The following is a 7,364-nucleotide window of genomic DNA, read 5'->3' as shown; positions in this document are numbered from 1 at the left end:
GAAATCTGTATGCAACTGTCTTCATAGTGCCATTCTAAGGGGATGATACTTGAGCAACTCAGGTAGATCACAGATACTATTGATGCCTCTTATTGCTACCTACATACTGGGAACACAAGCCAGACATAGTGCCAAAACCCCTGGAAATCATTGCAGAATCTTCCAGAGTATATACCCTAGACAGCAAACAAATCACAAGTTTTTTGCTGAAACTAGGACCCCTGACACCCCTACAGACCAGAAAAATATATCCTTACCACATCTGTTTCACAAAATATATCCTAAGGCCAAGCCAGGGCAAAATATATTTCTAAGGTGTGACAGTGACATTTCAGGGTCCACTGACCAAAAATATATCCTTACTGCATTTCACTTGCAAAATATATTTTGGTGGTGTGACACAGACATTATAATTTTTGTGTGACATTTCAGGGTCCATGTGTCAAGAATATATTTTAGATTTCAGGGCTTTCTAGGACCCATATATATCTAGAATATAGATATGGTCCATGACATTTAGTCATGTAACTTACGTGGAGTTTGCATGACTAATAGTCAGTTGGCAGTGGGTGACTGAAGTGTGATATCTCTGTCTGAGCTCTTTACTCTCCCCCACCTATTCCTACTGGACTCCTACTGGATTCCCAGAATCCTACTGGACTGGACTAGGACTGGGACAAATTTCATGCTGGCTGATCACCATACAAATTTTGTACCCTAGTCCTAGTGGAGTCCTAGTAAACTCCTCACTTCAGTCACCCATTTTTGAGTACCTATGAGGTTATCCAATTCTTTGAATTAGGGAACCTTAGTGGTACCCCATTCCAGAGTGGTATGACCCTCATACCAATTCCATCATACCATTCCACCTCATACCATACCATACCATACCATACCATACCATACCATATCATACCATTCCATACCATCATTCCATAGCTGTCACAGGGTGTCTGGGGTCCTTTTTACAAAATATGAAAATTATTTCTCCAGGCTGTAATACTGATCCATTGGTTTGCATGAAACATCAGGTCTACCCCCATATACCTACATAGATAATAGGAGACTACAACATATCAGAAAAGCAGACCACAAACTTTTGTAATGAAAAAGCGGACACTACAAACTTTTATAATGAAAAAAGCGCACACTACAAGCCTTTGTAATGAGAAAAGCGAGAACTACAAACTTTTGTAGTCCAAAAAGTGCACACTACAAACTTTGTCATTAACACAACCAGAAGACTACAAACTTTTGTAGTCTAAAAAAGCGCACACTAGTAATTTTGTAGTGAACACAAGCAGAATACTACAAACATTTGTAATGGAAAAAGCGCACACTACAAACTTTTGTAGTCTAAAAAAGCGCACACTAGTAATTTTTGTAGTGAACACAAGCAGAAGACTACAAACATTTGTAATGAAAAAAGTGCACACTAGTAATTTTGTAGTGAACACAAGCAGAAGACTACAAACATCCTATATATTAAAAGAAGGTTGCACAGCTTTATGTAATATATGACTAAGCGACCTCTTTCTCTTTATACCAGCTGCCTGAGTGGCTTTTTCTGGAAACTCTGGCCATAGGCAATGTTGTGTTGGTCCTATCAGACCCTACAACTACATTCTGTACTGCACAGAATAATTGACATGCATTTTTGTGGGTACACCTCCTTCAGCCCCCTCAATTTCGCTTTTTTCCCACCTTTATCACCCTTCACTTCCCTCTACACCTGTGTTAAAGTCACTATCAGTGTATGTTTCTTCTTTTCTCTTATGGTTAACCACTCCTGCTTCTTTTCTGTCTGATGCTATCCTGCTAGACAGTTCTTTTTTGACTTTTCTCTTCTGATTTACATTTTCCCAGTACTTTGTGTGGGTGGACATTTTGCTCCTTCTTTGGTGATTTGAAGTTAGCAAACATTGGAGGACCAAGGGCCTCTCTGTGTAAATGTCTGCCAGTTGCTATCAGTCTTTTGCTTTCTTTGCACAGCATTGATATGGGATGATTTTTACAGTTCTTCCTTTTTAAGCTAAGCCATATTATGGAGGGTTGGGCCAATAAATATAGCTAAATTTCTATGGCTGGCTACAATCATGATATAGCATGTAGCTCTGTGTAGGTCTTGATCAAAATGTGACTTTGATGATTTGAATGGAAGATATGTACCACAACTGGGAGTGAACATATGTTGGGTGGAGGATCTGGAGGGCTTTCATCTGGCAAGCTGGCAAAGTGTGGTGAGCTTTCTCTTGGGCAAGGCGTGGCCAAGTGAAGTGAGTGCTGTGCTATAAATCCACATCCAAGTGTAACATTGCAGAACTGGGATAAAAAAGAGGATATACATACAATGACACAATCCCCAAATAGGAATTCAAGCATCCTACCTTAGCTGCCTCACAGCAATTGAAGCTTCAAACTATGTAACCACCCTAACCTCCTACATAGGGAGACAAAACATCCCTAATTCTAACCATCAACTCTAACCTCCTAACTGAGAACACACTACCAAGCACACACAACCAAGAACACACTACTGAGAACATCAAGCATACTACCAAGAACATGCTGCTGGGAACACTACTAAGCACATGCTACCAAGAACATGCTATGATTGAATATGTGCACTGAGAACACACTACCAAGAACATGCTACCAAGAATATGCTACCAAGAACACACTACTGAGAACACACCACCAAGCACACACTATAATTGAATATGTGCATTGAAAACCTGCTACCAAGAATGTGATGTGATTGAATATGTACCAAGAACACACTACCATGCACATGCTATGATTGAATATTACTGAGAACACATTACCAAGAACATGCTATGATTGAATATGTGGATTAAGGAGATGCTACCCAGAACATGCTACTGAGAAGACACCACCAATCACATGCTACCAAGAACATTTACTGAGAACATGCTACCAAGGACATGCTATGATTGAATATCTGCATTGAAAACATGCTACAAAGAACATGCTATGATTGAATATCTGCATTGAAAACATGCTACAAAGAACATGCTATGATTGAATATCTGCATTGAGGACATGCTACAAAGAACATGCTATGATTGAATATCTGCATTGAGGACATGCTACCAAGAACACACTACAGAGAAGATACCACCAATCACATGCTACCAAGGACATGCTATTATGATTGAATATCTGCATTGAAAACATGCTATGAAGAACATGCTATGATTGAATATGTGCATTGAAGAACACGCCACCAAGAACACACTACTGAGAACACACTACCAAGCACACACTATGATTGAATATGACTGAGAAGAAACTACCAAGAATGCACTATAATTGAATATGTGCATGAGAACATGCTACCAAGAACACATTACTGAGAACACACTACCAAGCACACACTACTGAGAACATGCTATAATTGAAGATGTGCATTGAGAACACACTACTGAGAACACACTACATTTGAAGATGCATTAGAACTGGGATTGAGCATGTATACCAAAACTGGGATTAAGCATGTGCATGGGGGGTCCAGGGGGCGTGCCCACGGCAAGCTGTGACCTGCACCAGAGGCATGGCCGAGCGTTAGCGAGTGCCGTGCCATAGGCACGGGTCTAAAGCTTGTTTGTAATGAAAAAAGCGGAGACTACAAACTGAAGTGGTATTATGTAATGACTTTCCCAATTGGGAAATATGCGAACATCGTCATGAACAATGACAACACTAAGCTAGCCACTAACTCTTGTGGCCCAAAGAGCATGGGAAACATCTCCCAACCTAAATGCACACTGTGCCTGACATCAGGTGTGGCAGAAAAAAGTGTAATGCTTTTCCTGATTAGGAAATGGCCCAATTAGGAAATAGTGCGCACATCAAAGCACACACTACAAAGTTTTCTAACTAAGCTTGTCTTTTCTAATGAAAAAAGTGGACACTCCAATTTTTGTAGCCTTACTTTGGTTACAGCTATTGGTAAATATATGTAAACAAACTTCGAAATGAGGGTTTTCTGCCTTCCTCTGCATAGATTATGGTTCCTGTGATATTTTAAGCATCTATCCCATCAATTTCTTTTTCATTTAGCATAGCCACACCTTCCATATTTAGAAATTCACACTGGATCCTGAGAACAGCACCTCAAACATCAAACAACATGGTATGGTATGGGAGTGGAGTACCATGGTATGGTATAAGGGTGCAATACCATGGTATGGTATGGGGGTGCAATACCATGGTATGGTGTGAGATGGCAATACCATACCATGGTATGGGGTGTTGTAAGCAAATCTCTGTATGGTATGGTATGATTCCATTCCTCCATGGTATGATCCCAATGGAATGATTCCATTCCCATGGTATGATCCCATTCCCATGGTATGGTATGATTCCATGCTCAGGTATGATTCCATTTCCATGATATGGTATGATTCCACCCACATGGTATGATTCCATTTCCATGGTATGGTATGATTCCACCCCCATGGTATGATTCCATTTCCATGGTATGGTATGATTCCACCCCCATGGTATGGTATGATTTCATACTCATGGTATGATTCCATGCCCATGGTATGGTATAGTTCCATACTCATGGTATGATTCCATCTCTATTGTATGATTCTGAAGAGATGTGGGATAAGGAATTGGCAATCTGTTCCAAGAGCATCTCGAGGTCTTTACGCTGCCACTGCTTTTCCAAGCAGACTCCAACCGGACTCCGTCGGACTGAGGGTATGCAGAACAGATATTTTTCTGCTTTGAAATGCAGCAAATTTTCCGGTGAATGTCCGAAGCTTTTCCGAGCATTTTTGGTCGGACTGAAAAGTCCGTCGGACTTTTCCGACGGACTTCCGATGGACTAACAGCAAACTAGCACCCAGTCCACTGGAAATGATGAGCAAGTGCCAACGGAATTCCAGTGGACAAATCCAACAGACGTCCAACGGAATTCCAACAGACTGTTGTTATTATTATTAATATATAACATAAAAAAAATGGAACATTGGGGAATTGAACACTCAACCTTAGGATCTGAAGCATATGTAACCCAATGCTAAACCAGCTGCACCAAGGAGCCTTTGATATAAGTAAGTAATTTGTACTATACATACCTACTGTTTGACCGCTTTCCTAAAACGGTCATCGGCAAACGCCGACGCATCATTTGGCCATCATCAACGATCCCACGTCGCTTGTCCTCAACCACATCCATCCCCAGCAACGACAGCCCACTGACCCACGACGACACGACACGCGACGCGGATGGCACGACGACACAACAACACGACGACACGATGACACGACGACACGACGACGACGATGACACGACGATGACGACACAATGACGTGTGAACGACGCGCGACGCGGACAACACGACAACACGATGACAACGACGACACGATGACGTGTCGACAACGCCCGCCGACGAGACAACAACGAGGTGACGACAACGCCCAAGGAGAAGGAAAGGCAACAACGATGCGCAACGGCGACAGGACGGACGACGACGACACGACGACGATGACACAACACGCGAGGACGACGACAAAACACGCGACACGAGGACGGCGACACGACGTGACGCGAGGACGGCGACACGACACGACGCGAGGACAGCGACACGACACGACGCGAGGACGGCGCAACGCGACGCGAGGACGCCGACACGACGCGACGCAATAACGCGTCAACGATGCGCGCCAATGACCACGCGCGAACGAGGATGAGGGCCCAGCACCACCATCCCCTCCCCCCTCCATTACTCACCATTCCATCCCCTCACCATTACTCACCACTCCCTCCCCCCACCCTTACTCCCCTCCCTTGCTGCTCACCACTCCCTCCCCCCTCCCTTGCTCCCTCCTCCTCCCTTGCTGCTCCCCACTCCCTCCTCCTCCCTTGCTGCTCCCCACTCCCTCCTCCTCCCTTGCTGCTCCCCACTCCCTCCTCCTCCCTTACTCCCTCCTCCCTTGCTGCTTACCATTCCCTCCCCCCTCCCTTTCTGTTCCTCCCCCCTCACTTTTTGTCCCTTCCCCCTCACTTTTTGTCCCTTCCCCCTCACTTTCTGTCCCTTCCCCCTCACTTTTTGTCCCTTCCCCCTCACTTTTTGTCCCTTCCCCCTCACTTTTTGTCCCTTCCCCCTCACTTTTTGTCCCTCCCCCCTCCCTTTCTGATCACCACCCCCTCCCCCTTCTCTGTAACATAGAATGTAGTAAAATAAATTTATGTAGGTATAAAATATACTTTGTTTTTGAAACCTCAATGTCTTAAGGAATTTAGCATAAGGTCTGACCAGGGCCTGACTTGTTTAGATTTACTTATAAGAATTGCAGACTGGACACTGAAAGTCTGTTGGAAGTTGTGCCTTTTTTGCTTAGAAGTCCATTGAAAGTCCATTGGAAGTCCAGTGGAAGTCCAGCAGACTGAGAACTTAGCAATTATGATGGTTTCTGCCTCTGTCCGTTGGAAATCCGACGGAAGTCCAGCGGACGTCCAATGGACACAGAATTCCGGCCAGTCCAACCATTTCTTGCTTCTAAGTAGTTTGAGTGGACTTTCCAGTACTTATCAGTCCCCCACAGAGTCCTGCAGGACTCACAGGATTCCTCAGGACTACACTATAATTTTGGTGATTTTGAGTTGGAGGAGAAAATTTCTGTCAAGTCCTCAGGAATCCTGAGGACTACATGTCATTTGCACCACAAGTTAATGCTAAGAATGCCTTATGATAGGTAAATCTGACCAGTGAAAAATAAGATGTATTGAATGTAATTAATTAAGTCTATTTACTACAATTTAATTTTACAGGGAGGGGAGGGAGTGATGAAAAGTGATGAAGGGATGGTGGTGGGGAGTGAGGGGAGGGGAGTGATGGAGGGGGGAGGGAGTGTGGAGAGGGAGTGTGGAGAGGGAGGGGAATGAGAGAGGGTAGAGGGAGGGGAATGAGAGAGGGGAGAGGATGGAAGGGGGAGCAATGAAGGAGTGATGGAGGGAGGAGGGAGTGGGTGGAGTGATGGAGGGGGAGCAATGGAGGGAGGGGGAGTGATGGAAAGAGGGGGAGAGCTCACTCACCTGGGCTTGTCGTCACCCGTTTCCTTCATATGTGCTGGCCATTGTCCATGAGTCCTCGTTCGCGGGTGGCTGTCTCATGGGCGGTTGAGCTCGTTGGTGGGCGGTCGTCCTCGTATGTGGGCGTCTTCATACGTGGGCGGTTGTCTCGTGGGCGGTTGTGCTCGTTGGTGGGCGGTCACGTTGGTGGGCGGTCGTCCTTGTACGTGGGCGGTCGTTTGTGTACGTGGGCGTCTTCGTTCGCGGGCGCTCGTGCTTTGTTGGCGTGAAGTCGTCTGGGGGGCGTCCGCCGTTT

This window comes from Laccaria bicolor, genomic scaffold (assembly GCF_000143565.1).
Source record: "Laccaria bicolor S238N-H82 LACBIscaffold_63 genomic scaffold, whole genome shotgun sequence".
Classification (NCBI taxonomy): Eukaryota; Fungi; Basidiomycota; class Agaricomycetes; order Agaricales; family Hydnangiaceae; genus Laccaria; species Laccaria bicolor.
The sequence above is the reverse complement of the archived record's forward strand: the minus strand, read 5'-3'. Positions refer to the sequence as shown.